This window comes from Cheilinus undulatus, linkage group 15 (genome assembly GCF_018320785.1).
Source record: "Cheilinus undulatus linkage group 15, ASM1832078v1, whole genome shotgun sequence".
In the NCBI taxonomy this organism is placed as follows: Eukaryota; Metazoa; Chordata; class Actinopteri; order Labriformes; family Labridae; genus Cheilinus; species Cheilinus undulatus.
The window spans coordinates 7,787,546-7,803,451 of record NC_054879.1 but is presented as its reverse complement, the minus strand read 5'-3'; the positions used below and the strand labels follow the sequence as shown (position 1 = coordinate 7,803,451).

Sequence of the window (15,906 nt, the reverse complement as noted above, 5' to 3'; positions counted from 1 at the left end):
TTCATTTTCATCGCTGTGATGATGCAAAAGCAGGACCAAAAGCGTGACCTTTAGCAACTTCCTAAAGCTTGTCCCTGGAGATGTCTGAATTATCTGTCTATATTTTGATGAATACTTTCCAAAAGTAGAGGATTTGCACATGGATTAAGGATAGGGATTACAGGATTATTTGGGTGTTTCCTTATGAAAGACTATGCAGCATGCACATCCAGAAAGGAAGAAAACAAATCTGTGGACTGCACAAGCATAAATCAGATGTGGGTTTCCTCATTTCACACCCTTTTTGTCACACGTCTAACTTAAAAAAAGAAAATTTAAGGGAAAAATAAGGAGAGGCATTTGAGTGAGAACTTGGAGACTTACCATGCGTATTTGCATGTCTCTTTTTATCTAATGGTATAAATAAAACTCTTAAGGAGGTTTTTATGCTGCACCTATATCACAGACTGCCTTTGACATCTGCAGTGCTGTGAAACATATTTTCCCCATTCCTGATTTTCTTCTTCATACTAGACAAAGATAACCCAAGTAAAAACAAAATGCAGGTTTTAAATACAAATCATATCAAGTCAAATCAATAAATGATGATTCCATTTATTTAAAGTTAAAAAGCCATCCAAGCCTACCTGGCCCTATGTGAAGAAGTAATTGCCCCCTAAGCCTAGTAACTGGTCCTTGGTGGTAACAACTGCACGCAAGCGTTGCAATATATGGCAATGGGTCGTTCACATCCCTGTGGAGGAATTTTGTCCCACTCTTCTTTGCAGAGTTGCTCAAATTCAGCCATAATGGCAGGTTATGAGCATGAAAGCCCTGTTTAAGGTCATGCAACAGCATCTCAGTTGGATTAAATCCAGACTTTGGCTAGACCATTCCAAAAACTTTTTTTAATGCTATTCAGAGGTGGATTCGCTGGTGTGTTCTGGATCATTGTCCTGCTGCGTAACCCAAGTGCACTTGATCTTGAGGTTGCAAACTGATAGCTGGACCTTGAGGACCTTCAGGATTTTCTGGTTGAGAGCAGAATTCACTGTCCAGGTCCTGAAGCGAAGCAGCCCCATACTATCATACTGCCACCACCATGTTTGACTGTTGGCATGATGTTCTTTTTCATGAAATGCTGACGTCACCAGATCTAACGGGACACACAACTTCCAAAAAGTTCACCTTTTGTCTCGTCAGTCTACAGAATATTTTCTCAAAAGTCTTGGGGATCGTCAAGATGTTTTTGTCGAACGTGCTCTTGGCCTTGGAACTCTCCCATGGATGCCATTTTTGCCCAGTTTTTTTTGTTGCTGCTGATTCGTGATCACTGACCAACTGAGTCAAGTGAGGCCTGCAGGTCTTCTCTCTGTTCTGAGTTCTTTTGTGACCTCCTGGATGAGTCACTGATACGCTCTTGGAGTAATTTTCGTTGGCTAGCCACTCCTGGGAAGGTTCACAGCTGTTCCAAGTTTTCTCCATTTGTGGACTATGGCTCTCTCAATGGTTCTCTACAGTCCCAAAGCCTTAAAAATGTCTTTGTAACCCTTTCCAGACTGGTAGATGTCAGTCTCCTTCACTTTTAGACAGGTTCTATTTAAGTGTTTTCTGGATTTAACAGACCTAGCCTGGGTTTAGCTAGCGAAATTCATCTCAGCATTCGAAAAAAATAGGGTTAATCACAGCCAATTTAAGATTGAACAAGGGGGCAATTACTTTTTCACATGGAGCCAGATAGATTTAATTTAGCTGTTTTCCAGTAATCAATGAAATCATCATTTAAAAACTGTATTTTGCATTTACTTGGGTTATTGTTTTCTTATATTTAAATATGTTTGATGACCTGAGGCATTTAAGTGTGACATATAAGCAAAAACTAACAAATCAAGACGGGGGCATTGCTTTTTCACAGTACTGTACCTTTTCCCTGTGATGGTCACAGATTTGTTCAGAGCTTTGCTCTTGAATCATAATCAGGGGGATGAATAGAATGAATAGATGCCCATCTAATTTCACAGCACAGGCACACACACAGAGCAGCTTTTGTCTGACAGAAATGTCTCCTCAAATTAGAAATAACTGCAAATTCCCAGTAGCTGACAATGCATCTTTGAGGAAATTCTCACAGTTTTTGGCACTTAATCTTCACAACCATTCATCTTCCAAAACTGTCTATTAGGAATCTGTGGGCGGGGTATAAGCACGATTTGTCCTCCAGAATAGCATGAAGTCACGATGCTGAACTATGAAAGCCCATGGAGGAGACGGGAAGAGAAAGATGAGTAAGGAGAGCTGGAGGCGCAGGTTACAACGCTGTGCCCTTGACATGTATCGTAGGACTCATCCTCCATGTAAAAAAGGTCACTCTGACTCTTCAGCTCGTTCAAGTTGAGCAGCGGAGACAAGGTCAAACGGGCAACAAATGAAATGAAATGACTTCTAAATCAAGTGTTTCAATGACAGCGTGCCGTTCTCACACTGACAGCAAAGCCCTGCAGGTTGATAAACCCACCTCTGAGTTGTTGTGCAATGAGTCAACACCAAATTCGATGAATGCCAAGGAATCCTCCAATAAAGTCTAATTCAGTGGGTGGTGGAAGCGTGAGTTTGGGCTTGCCAGGCAGCTCCAATGTGTCCCTCTGAAAAAATAAAAGAAAAAAAAGACCACAGAAACATTAAAACGGGTTAGAAGGAAAACAAGTTTTGCAGTATTTAGCCAAAATACAGGAGATGTTTAGAAATTTCCAAGGTTGCAGAGAATAAAATTTGGTAAAATCAGACATACTCTGAACTCTGTTATGTTAGATAAAGACCTGACATAACAGAGAGGCTTTAAATGAGCATTCAGATCTTTGCTCCTATAATAGCTGTTCTATTTAAAGTTCTTTACATTCATTGTTTCTGATTTCCTTGAGGACTGTATGATGATATGAAGCACTCTAAGCTAGAGGTCTTTTTTAAACTCTTTCCCATACAGAGCTTTAGGACCAAAACTATAATTAAGCTGAAGAATGATGGAAGTGTAGAAAATTTAGAAAAATTTAGAAAAGTTCTCTACTGTCAGAAGGTCTGACTGCACTGTTATTTTTATTAATTAAAAACAGACGATGTAAGCAATAGGTGGTTGAACATGAGCCCAAGAATCCAATTAAAAAGACTGAAAAGCTGCTTTCCTGTTTAAATTAACTAACGTATTTCAGATTTAAAGTCCCTCGTCAATTGAAATCCAAACTTTGTGTCATGTTGTAATAAAGTTTCTACATTGACAGAATTTTTGATTTGGACTGCTAGAAGGTTGTTCACCTCTGTCCTGGCTCTATAAGACCATGACATCACCAGTTGTGATGGGGATATAAAAAATCTAAAATAAAGATTTTTTTAATCACTTTAAAGGGGTTTTAACTAGAGGTGCAGGGTAAAATCGATTCACACCATAATCAATAATTTAAATTGCCACAATTCTGATTCAATTAAATTCCTCTTTAAAAAAATGTTGTTTGTGTTTTTTGGTTTGTGTCGCCGCTGGCTCGTCACCTACGCTTGTTAGCATTAGTGGCGCTAGCTCTGAGCGGCTGTTATGTTCACACAGCTTTGTCGGACAGACTGACACACCAGCTGTAATGTCTATGAGGCAGTAACACACACAGCTAGTCCTGGTTTTACTGAGGAAAAACCTTAAGACACACTGTGGATTCTACAGTCTCTTGGGTAAAAGGAGAAATGACCCACTAGACCTGTATCCACTTGGAAAAAGAACATAAATTTTAATTGTTTTCATTTACAAATCCCAACACAATAGGCCTATATACCCTTTTTCTTGACAAAAGATCAGTATATAAACTATTTATTACCACACTGTATAAGGACAACTTAAAAAATAAATAAATAAATAAAGAGAATTTGTGAATTTTTAAGAAAATTCAGAATTTTCACATTATTAATTTCATTTGAGAAGATAGAATATTTTTTACTTTAAATTTCAGCTTGGTTTCTCGTAAAATTTTAACTTGTAAATTTATGATTTAAAAAAGTATTTTTTTGTGTGTTTTTAAGGTCAACATTTAAGACTTTTTAAACCCAGAGATTTCTTTTTTTTTTCTAAAAAGTGTCAAACTCTGAATAATATCATATAATATAATATAATTTTCCCTAAAATGTTGACTTTTTTGTTTAAAAGCAATGGATTCTTTTCTTGTGTGTTGCTTTTTTTATCTTTTAAGTTGGCCCTAATATGTAATCATACAAATGTGTCTGATCATGATTTTAAAAAATAAACGTACATTTGAGTATGACAACTTCAGAGCAGGGTCCCGACAGACACAAGTATGTCTCGTTGAGAATATCTGCTTTGTTAGATGTTAAAACAGCAGTAAAAGTCACATTTTAATAACAGTTCATCCTAATTTCTAAGGTCTTGTTTGCTCTCTGCAGCTCATAGATGCATCAGCATTAATTCCAGCATTTTTTCATATCCATCTTAAAATCCTCAAAGGAGCTTTAATATACTTCCTTTATAATTTATTATATTCTTCAAAAGTTTGGTCAGAAATTTGGAATTGTATGAAATAATTTAACAGCAATTACTTGGTGCTTAATTTTATTTTCTCACATCAGAAATAATGAAAAATTTAGAGACACTCTGGCACTCGGTAGGCTGGGTACTTGACTTTCAATATGAACCGCAGAAGAGCTGAACATCAGCCACAAATTAATTCCTAAACTCTCGAGGGATTTCCTCCGCCCTGCAAACTCCAGTTATTTCAAAATGCAGGGAACTACTTGAGCTGAACAGGACTGTATCCTCCTCAAATTTCTGATTCTTTAATCTCACTTCAGCAGTGTAGGTGCTAGTGAGCACATCAGACAAAGAAGCCCTTTAAATTAAAATCAGGTTGAAAAAAAACGTCAAACCTTCACCAATAAACATGTTTTTCCCTCAGCTCTGACAATCTGCCAACGGTTCCTGTCTCTAATTATCTTTATATATGAAGGTATGAACTGTTGCTGCTGTTTGAAAACTGGCTGACATTCATGCTGGATTTTTCACAAAGCACATTCAGTCTATAAACCCTGAGAGATGATGCTGCACCGAGAACACTAATAATCAAATTAAAAGTCCCTTGAAAATGTCACTTCCTTTTCTAGACTTCAAAAGCCAAGTGGCCTTCAATCACTGAAAAACTGGCACTCATTGGCACAATTTTAATTAAATCAGTGGGTTTTAGGAAGCTTAGTCATAAACATATTTAGAGAAGACTTTGATATTTAGAACATGTAGGAAACATGCTTGATATAGTGAAGCTGTGCTTATCTGGTCAGTGTGGCATAAGCCTGTTTGTAACAGGTGCACGTCTGTTGGTTCAGTGGCTGCTGCTGAGTTGATCTATTTTTAATTAACTGACAAATCCAAATTAATATTCTGTTCAGTTCTACTTTCTAATGAGGATGTCTCTAGGCAAATAATTTCAGAGCCATTCACCACAAATTTAAATACAGACTAGAGCTGGGCAATATGACCTAAAATGTATCATTACGTTTTTGTGGTAACAGTATTATATCCCAGAAGGACAAAATGTGAAGGGAGCACACATTTAAATGTACATTCAGGTGCAACAACCCATTTCCCCCCTACAACAAGCCTGTAAATGCATATTTAAGATGTTTTCATCAGTCTTTGAATTGTCAGTTCCTTGTATCTGCAACTGTAGTTTTAAGATTCATTTCTCTCCAGCTGAATTGTTACGCTGCTGCCGATAACACTTCATTTCCTGACGTAGCTGTTCACAATGGCACTACTCAAACAAAATAACAACTATGTACCTAACCTACTTTAAGTGGAGAAACTGAATGTACAGAGCAACAGTGTTTACAGCCGCTTCTTTGACCTCACTTAGAGCTACAGCCAGTTTCTTCTAAAGTCAGGAACAAGGGAGCCATCAGTTTAAACACCTTTAAGCAGTTGTTGCCATTGTAAAGGAGATACTAGTCACTATAGTGCTTGGTTCCAGTCAACTGAACAGATCTATTCCTGCACAGACCTTGTCAAAGAAAGGCCGACAGACACTCTGCAAAGCATGCACACTCTCTTTATGTTGCCATTATTACAGACGTTAAACTTTAAGTAAAAAAGGAACGTTCTACCTGATTACTCTGCTTTACACTAGATACACTGACTTGAGTGGGTGACACTCCTTTTTGTTACCTGTTTATGAATGTTACATAACATGCTGATGATAGGACTCATAATGAGCTGTTGTCTGTCATATATCTCTCTTATAGTACTTTTATTCAGCCACCACTCTAAGTGGCAATTTAGGCTATCAATAGTATCAGATTTGAGTCTCATATATTCTATAACACAGAATTGTTTCAACTGGTATAAATGTTGGCTTAGCTAATGCAGTCAGCTGTCAGTTATTTTAAATTTCTCCCAAGTTTCTCCCTCACATCTGGGTAGGCAGCTGTGTACCACTGGAAGATGAAACCACTGTTATTTCAGTCTGCATGCTCAACTAGCTAATTCAACAAATGAGATGGGAAAGAGGGCAACTTTCACCTTGTGGGAATATCCCCATGAGGTCGATGGTTTGGACAAAAGGAACAAGAACATCATATTAGAGTTCAAATTATCATGTGTTGGTTTCACTGAAAGAGCACTGCCAGAAGGGCTAACAGACTATTAATCAGAGATGCCTTATATTTCAGAACAGAAATGCAGGCTAAAAACTGTCAAATAAATTGGATTCAACCTCCTCTAGGGTTAGGGTCAAGGTAATGGTTAGGATACCAGAAGTTAAAACTTAAAAACCTGACAAGAAAAATCCGATTACAAAATGTTTCTTAAAGCAGAGTAAATTGGAAAAAAAAACATTCTCCATGAAAACATTCCAATCTAGCTACGTCAGCTGGGGAGCTACGTAGCAAACATACCTAACATAGATAAAGCTAAGCTAAGCTAAGCTAGGACAAGATAAGCTAAACTAAGATAAGATAAGATAAGATATGACAAAATAAGATATGCTTGCCTTGGGCAGTAGTGCAACTAACACAGCTCAAAACATACACTGATGAGCAAAAATCAAGATTTAAGAATACAGTACAGAGTCTGTAAATACTAGGTTATATAAAAGTGCCTAAGAGCATCAGGCATCATAAGGGTTAATACAATAAATACTGACAATTCCAACTTCCATACTTAAAAAAAATAGCACCAATATACACAAGACTACAAGAATACACAAGACTAGGGGCATGTGGGACTGCAGCCTATTTTTCATTGAGCAGTGTGATTGAGGTAGGAATGAAAGAAAGTTTAAAATGATTGCTTTTATATTTACAGGCTCTAAAGCACCTACCCGAGGGGAGTAGTTCATATTCTTGAAATAAAATGTGAGAAGGGTCATCTAGGATCTTCTGAGCCTGGTTTACTACAGTTTTCTTAAAGATGGTGTTCAGAGACAGCTATTCTTTGCTCCCAGTTACTTTCATTGGTGTTTAAGCTCACCAAGCAGTTATGTATGCTACGTAAACTACGTAGCTCATTATCTGTGTAGCTAAGTTAGAGTTGGCTATCTTTGCTAAAGCTCACATTGCTAAAGCTAACTTAGTTACAGTGGCTAATGAAGTAACCACTAGCATTACGTAGTTTTGTTAGCTTTCGCTAAAGCAAGCCAAAGATTGTGTGACTACTTCTAAAAAAGGTCTATACATAATTCAATCCAATTTAATGTGGTTATTCCATGAATGTGATTTCAACTTTGCTTATGAATGAAGTTGAATGTATACAGCATCTCAGATGAGCTGTCAGCAGCCATACTGTCTTGAGTTTACTGTAAGAGTGTTAGCATAGTAAAGCCGTTAAGGCTAGCGTTACTCCTGCTATAAAGTAGATGAGTTAAGCATTATGGGTTGTAAACTAAGTAGTGCAATGATGGTGGGGTCAAAACATACGGCAGACATACGGTAGGCTTTGCACTGTCTGGACAATATAATGGGTATGTTTAATGAATCATTTACATTTTTAGTAACACAAAAGTACTCACATTACTTTTCTCAGTATGTATCATAAAGAGTTGTTTTACAATTGTTTAAACCTGGAATGAGATACCTTTAAAAACAGCATTACCCAACAATCGTGATGTTTAGAAAAGCATTCGAGCAGAAATGCAGGCCTGAATAGATGCTATCAATATTAAGTCTAACCTGTTTATAATCCTGGAGCAGTTTTATGAGCAAGAGCATCAATTAGTCTGCTAACCTTGGACATTCTACTTAAAACCCAGTTTTCTGAGTCCAATTAAAATCCCTAGCTTTAACTGTGAAACCACAGCTACATGTAACCAAAGAATGCATGACTTTTAACCTCATGACTGTTCCAGTAAAGCATCTGCATGTTTTTTTTTCATGTGATTAAAATCAGTGTGCCGACTGTTCCAGTGTCAGAGAGTACACCGTGTTCTGCAGATGGCTTCAGAACTTTTTTATGTGGCTGGTGTTTGATGAATAGGTGTGATGACCCTGGGTTGAGTTGGCTGGATGAACCTGTAATAAAAACGCGTTTAACACTGAGTGACTTAATGCCTCCTGTGATCTGTTGTCAGAGACGTGCCCACCCTCTAATTGGTGTTTGCTTTGGTGCGTAAATGCATGCTCTGTTCCACTTGAAAAGAGACATCAGTGATGCCACACAGCTTAGCTTGTTTTCAAGAGGAGAATGTGATGCAGTGATCTTCTGTCTTTATCTACAATCAGTGTAAAGGAATTAGAAAATCAAAAACTGACAGAATAGGTTGTCAAAGACGGAAGGAAAGAGAGCATCAGATTAAATATTGAAGATGACTTTTGCACACTCTTCTTTTTACAGCAGGAATCTTTATCAAAAGCCTCTAATAACAATGAAAGGAGATTTCCCTCTGCTTGGGTTGTCATAATATTAACACTATGATTATCTTTTGACATAATTCATTGTGTATAAAATGAGACCCTTCCTGTTAGATTTGCATTTAAAAGTTTCAAAATAACAAAGCTTATAAAAGATTCTCCATTTTCAGTCAGAGCTCGGCTCAATGCAGAAAATGTGGCTATTAGAAGAGACTGAGAGCAATTCAGTCGCTACTTTTACTCATGATTAAAATTCCAATCATGGATCCACCTGTGGCTATGACAGCTGTATCGACTGTTGTCAGCTACTGTGGAGAAGTTTTAAGTCCTTGTATCACGCCAGCCTTGTCCTCCCCTGCCGTTTCCCAACAGATAAAAAGTTCTGGGCAGCCCATTCTAACAGATTGCCCCTCTTCTAAAACATTTGGGAGGTTCTGCAGTTATCACAGGGAGCCGAGACAAAAACTGAGGCTTGGAGGGAAACTCAACAACAAAGTGGTAAAAGGTTATAGCTGGTCTTTATCCTACAGATGGTGGTCTAGTTTCCTAAATCTGTTTTCACTCAGCAAGGCCAGAAGCCTTCTGAAATGTAACAAAGGCGCTACCATAACCCGCATTGGTTTACTACATGAATGCTCCCATTAAGTTAGTTGCCTTTGGTGGTGTTGACTGCTTCCATTCGTCTGGAGCCCGCTGGAATGCACCACATCTAACCTCAGAAAGAGCTTGTTTTGTAGCTTCCTTTTACACACTCTGATTAAAAGCATTGCCTCTAAGTGTAATTCAAAGGTACAGAGCTGTTACACTGGTAAACTGAACATGAGCCATTCAACACAGATGATAGATGCAGTCTCTAGAAGAGCTGGAAACATTCAATGTTGGTCTGTATCACAGAACTGGAACACAAACCTGCAATGGAATCAGACTGTTTGTTTTGACACAGTTTGGCACAATAAACCCTGATAAACTGGGAGAGGTGTTGGGACAAAAAAGATCCACATCAGAATCTCAAATATTGATCTCTAAATCCATTCAAAATTTCTAAAGGGGGTGTGGCTTGTTAGCTGCACTGAAGGCATTATCAAGACTGGCTCTTACAATGGTAATATAGGGGATACATGTTATTGAATTTCCAATATCCGATCTATCAATATTTATTAAACATAAATATTTAGAGAATATTTAAAAATATAGTTATATGACATGTTTTTATGTATCATTTTTTTACATTTTATATTTATATTTATATAGGATCATATAGAACTATATTATAATTTCTTAACATCACACAATTATGAAAATACATATAAGAAACATTCATTTTTAGATTATTAGATTATAAGATCTAAAGATATCTATATAATAATTTATGATTTTATATCGTATATAATTTGAAGACATTATTAATAACATGTAATATTTATTAAATATTCATAAAAAAATATGTAACGTGAGGTGTCCAATTATCAGGGATTAATGGGCGAAGTGGAGGCCTGAACTGTCGGACGCTCATCAGAGGACGGTCTCCTCAAACAGAGCTGCTACTACGGCAGCTGAGATGGACAAAACAGCTGTTGTCTTCAGGAAAACACTCTTCCAGCTGCTGCTAGTCGTGTTGAGTGTAAAGGCCCGTCTGACGTGTGCAAAGTGTGCTTAAAATTGGTATTCTAGTCCACTTCAGGAACAGTTCATAGGCTTTCGTGCACATCATCCAAAAATATTCACCTGGAGTAAAAAGAAGTACTGAAAAAATAACAGCATCTATTTCAGCATTTCTCAACCTTTTTTCTGTGTATGAAAATTAGAAAACTCTCGTTGTCCAAGTCAAAATGTGTTTTGTAAAAAATCTGCTGTACATATGACTGCCAAGGGATTCATGTAGTAAGAGAATTCATAAGATACATTTTAAAGTGCCGTCTTAAAATAATTAAAATGCCTTTACTTTCACAGAAGAGTTGTGTAGACCTTAAAAACACATCAACACGTTTGTCATGCCAAAAACACATGCAGAACTAGAAAAAACTGCACATTTTTGTGCAGTGTATACGGAAGTAAGCCTATACATTTACTGTCCCTGACACTGATTTGATGTCAGACAAAGGGCAAATGAGATGATTTTGATTATCTACGCTCATGATCTGTATATTCATAATAATTTTAGTTGAATGCAAGAACTTTGAGGACACCCCGATGACGTCAGAGGAACCCCAGTCGATAAAGACTGGTCTATTTCATGTCAAAGACCAGTTTCTCGGTGACGATAGAGCCAGTGCTTTGGGTAAATAACAGATAGACAACTTCAAAAGCCCCTTTGTCCAGTTTTTCATTGAATTCATGTCTGCTAAGAATATAGTAGAAAATGCTCAGTTTTTTAACAATGTTGTAACTACAACAACAGCTGACACTTTCAGCAGTGAGGTCACCAGTTAACACAGTCACTAGTTAAAACATAACACCTACTACTACAGCATAGTCAGCAGTGAAGCTTTAAATTTATGATCACTTTTTCAATAACCACTTTCTGATATGTATGTTTCCTTTGAAGTAGCAGTAATGTTTGCATTGTGGTAACTGACTGACAAAATGTTACAAATATGGTATATAATCTATTATCTTGAACACATTTTAACAAGCTATTTAATGTCAAATTATTATTTACAGCTCTTTATTCCACTGCAGACGGGAGTAGTTGCAGAAACAAACACCTCCTTATAAAAACAGGGACTGTGCTGTGAATTGGGAGTTTGAATCAAAAATCAACTCTCATTTGAACTGTGAACTCCAGAATGTACCCCAAACAACAGACTGCGGTCTGTCTTGCTCCACTCTTTAAGGTCACAAAAGTATGCTTTGTACACTAGCAGAAGGGTGCTAAAAAGCAGGACGATACTTTTTAGTTATTTTGGTGCTGTTTTCAACTTCTGAACGCAAATCATGACTAAACATTGCCAATAAGTTTGTGCAATTAAGACAGTGCTCTGTCTCTTTCGCTTGCAGCTGCTTTTGGTTTAAAATATGACAGAAGAACTCAGTATCAATCATTAAAATCACCACTTTAAAAACCTGTTGTGTAATTAAAGTATGGAAAATTTAAAAACCTTGCGCTACACGGTTCCAAACTCTGATTTAAGCTCACATTAGTCTTGTGTCCTAATCAAAAAATGCACATACCAGCCAATTACTTTCAGATCAAATCAATAGGACTTTTTAAATCTTGGCCCTTTAAAACTTTAACACTCTATGGATGTTTAAGTGATTAAAGCAGTGGATCTCACAATATTAGTAAGAAACATCTAAAACATGGTTGAAGGGTGTTACGTGTGAAACTGATTTATTCCTCTTTTCCTTAATTACCTGGTCGGTTTGTTTTGGATGGGGAATAGACCTCTACGGGTAGTTTGGCTTCTGAAAAATCCTTGTGAACAACAAACACTGGAGAAATCCTGACCTTGAAACAAGCCCTGTAGCTTAAAAAAAAAAAAGGTTGAGCTAACGTTAGTGCTTGCATGGCTTTCAGCCCTGGAAGCAACAGGGAAGAGACTAATTTTTACATGAAACTGTTTTATTATGTGTTTGCGCTGGTTTGAATCACCAGGTCTGCTTGTTTAGCTCTTAATTACACCCTTAGGTAGCACTGTATTAAGTATAGTTCATTAAAAAAAGGACAAGGTATGCACATCTTTAATCGCTTTCATATGGACTCTGCAAACCAACACCTCTGTGATACTACAGCAGTGGTACGGTTTCACTTTGGCTATTGTAACCAAACCCTGTGGTGCACTGTCTGTATCCTTCACCTCCTACCTTGCGGGTAAGGTCAAACCATGGTGGAAGTTTAAACTGAAGACACAGACAGTCTCAGGCATCAGGCATATGCATCAGCTGACCCAATGATATGACAGCACAGAGGAGACCAGAATGGGAAGGTCGAGCTGGAGGACGAGGAGACAGATTGAGGAGCATCACAAACACAGCAGCGTGCACAAGGGCAACATGGAACACAGACTGACAGCAAAAGATTGGGGAACAAGTTGAAGACGGGGGGGGGGGGGGTGAATCAACAAAACTGTGCTGTCAGCATCCCCCAGGCCAGCAGGGAGCTTTAAGTGACTTGACGTCGACCGCTGAGTCTCTCCTCCCTTCCATTTCTCCCTTTGTCTTCCTCTCTCATCCATATGGCAGATTCCACCTCCTCCCCTCCCCCCTCTGCCCTGCTACACACACTATTGAAATGGCCTCTCTCTATCTCCCACACACACACAAAACCCACGCTTGCTTGCACAAGCTTCCCACATCTCCCGAGCCGTGTCTTATTTACGGTTCGATTACGGCCGACCGCCCTCCAGGACGGACGCGCTCCTCGCATCCTCTCTGCCTCGTGCACAGATGTTGTTGGAATAATTAGGGGAAAACCTGTTTTGTCCGCTGGGGTCATAGGAACATCTGTGGTGGATGCAGACAGAGAGCAGCATCACCACCACGGCGCTGGTATGAACCAAAGGAACGCATGTGACCCTTTGCAAACACGGTTACTCATCTAAAACACACAGAAATGGGCGGCAAAAACAAAAAACGCTACAGTAAATAAAAAGAATCCCTGTGTGAAACGTAAGTTAAGAGCAGCGGGCTCTGCAGCACACACACTTCTCAGAACAAGGTAATAAAGTGTGCGCCAATGATTGAACAGAACCCCTGGGAGGCACAACACAGCACTATCCCTGCTACAGAGGTGAGTAATAGGACTGTTACATCTTCCTTCCAAAAAGCACGAGCGCTGCCTGCCTGCTGACGCATTCCAGCCAAGTCTGCAACGCGCCGCTCTGCAGCCCGCAGCAAACTGTAAGGATGCAGTGCTCCTCTGTGGGATACAAACACCTCCTTCATACAGGCTGAGGAACGTAGCAGTCAGCCTTAATGTGACAGGCTTTGATGAATATTAAGAGGCCCTTTTACTACGCAGACTGTGTGAGAGCCGGAATTTATGGAGCAGAGCAGCCTCTGCTTAAGTCACACCATTTAAGGCACTATAAACAGATAATCTAACAAAGTAAGTAGGCTGACAATTTCTATGAGCTGATGGTTTAAAAACTGGAGTGATTCATGTTTTGTCACCAAAATTTGAAGAGACCTCTGCCAAAGTTAGAGCTGTAATCCTCCAGAACTATCTGACTCATTTATTAATCATAATGATTTATAAAAAGAGGCAACGTAGTGAAAAATGTCCATCAAAGGAGCCAGGAGTGGTGTCCTCGAATGGCTTTGTTACTCCAATGAAACCAGAGAGAGGACGAGAAAAATGCTCACGTTTCAGCATCCATAACCAGTCACTTTCTGTAATCATTTTATTTTAGCGAGGACTTCAAACATGACTTAAACAAAAAATGTTGCTAATAAATGACTAGAATATTCCTTAACTAAGGTGAACAGCAGAAATTCAAGATGTTAATACTAGGGCTGGGCAATTAATTTAAATTTAAATTAAATTGCAATATGTCTTGCTGCAATTTTCATATGTGGAAGGTGCAATTTTTATTTAACCTAAAACGTGTTTCAAAATTCAGTTTAGTAAAATTATTTTTGCAGCTGAGATGTTATGCTCTACACATGCAAACATTCAAGTGTCATTTTTTGCTAGAAAAGATTGCAGAAAAATCCTACTTTCCTCATTTTTGTAGATGTTTTCTAATTAACATTGAGAATGACACAAAAATTATCATTACCTTCAAAACAACAGTTCATTTGGCCTTTGTTCGAAATAGTTTTGCCTTATCTAGTATTTTTTTTTTTTTACTTTTGTTTGTTGCAAATACATAAGATGAGAAGCTTGGAAACAATCACATGTTAAATTGCAATCACAACATGGGGGGAAAAATTGCAATAAAATTATTTTTCTAAATCGTTCAGCCCTAGTTACTACTAGATGTTAATGTGCCGCATTTTAAAAGATGACCTAACTGTAGCAGTGATTTTTATTAAAGATGCAGTTATTGGGAAATCAGGGCCAATATCTAGAACAGGGGTGTCAAACTCAAGGCCTGGGAGCCTACTGTCATTCACATAGCTGCACTATTGGAGAGCATGTAAACTGACTCTCCACACATGAACGTGACAGCAGAGATTTCTCTTTAATGTTGTTCTACATTGGCTCCCACTACAGATGGAAAACAGGTTATGATCAAGGCCACAATAAGCCTTTGTTTATGAGAGGTAAACAGGCGGGGTCATTGCTATAAATGGGGAGTGTAAAGTGGCTGGCCGTCAAACCAAACAACAAGCTTTGTGTTTGACTCAAGAGGGAACAGGTTACAACAAAAGCTGCTTACAGCACGGCCCAAAAACAGAAGCGCCCAAAAACGGAGTGAAAAAACGCTCCTTTACTTGAGATTTACAGTCCTGTCAGAAATGAGGGTGTGTAATCCTGCCTCTTCTTTTGTCCTTTTTTATTCACAAAAGCATTTTTACAACAGAAGGATCTTCCTAACATAATTATTCTGCTCTGATGCTGACCCCTCCTCACTTAAGTGATGTCTGTTTATTTTACTACAGTAGTAGCTCTGAGACTCTTCAGACAATTGGATCTCTTAACAGCCAAAAAATGTCATTAAAATGAAACTGCACAGGGAGGGCACCATCTGCCCTGCTAATCCCAAACAAACCAGAGTGTTACTCAAAGTGTTGTTCCCAGTGTCTCAAACGCCCCTCGCTGTTACACTGCCATTTAAAGGCTTCACAACACTTCATGTATGTGTGTGTCATTGTTCGGACCCTGTCTGCCAGACAGAACTCATTCTTCCCTGTGGGTCTATGTAGGTCAGAGGGTTGGGTTACAACTCAGCTCAATCATTTCATCGACTGAAGAGAAAATGAACCTGGTAATTGCATTTTTTCTCTGCTGTTGGTCCTGATTTAAAAAAAAAAGAGCATTACAAAATGGTCAGTTATGTCTTTCATTAAAAAAGGGCTTTTTTTTTAGATGAGTCAAATAATTCTCAAGAAACTTTGTTAAAAGTAGAGCTACAAATTTAAAAAACCACAACATGATAA

At 38.3% G+C, this 15,906-nt stretch overlaps 1 protein-coding gene across 5 annotated transcripts in view; it reads right to left on the bottom strand.

Annotated features, from left to right (window-relative positions):
- adarb1b (adenosine deaminase RNA specific B1b) overlaps nucleotides 1-15,906 on the bottom strand; it is a 229,103-nt gene that overhangs the window by 177,058 nt on the left and 36,139 nt on the right. For 4 of the 5 annotated variants that reach the window (XM_041806676.1, XM_041806675.1, XM_041806680.1 and 1 more), the window contains one exon: nucleotides 2,495-2,621. The gene's annotated coding sequence lies outside the window, so the exon portion shown is untranslated. Of the gene's footprint in view, nucleotides 1-2,494; nucleotides 2,622-12,666; nucleotides 12,770-15,906 lie in introns of those variants that run through there. The other variant, XM_041806677.1, reaches the window with a different exon arrangement.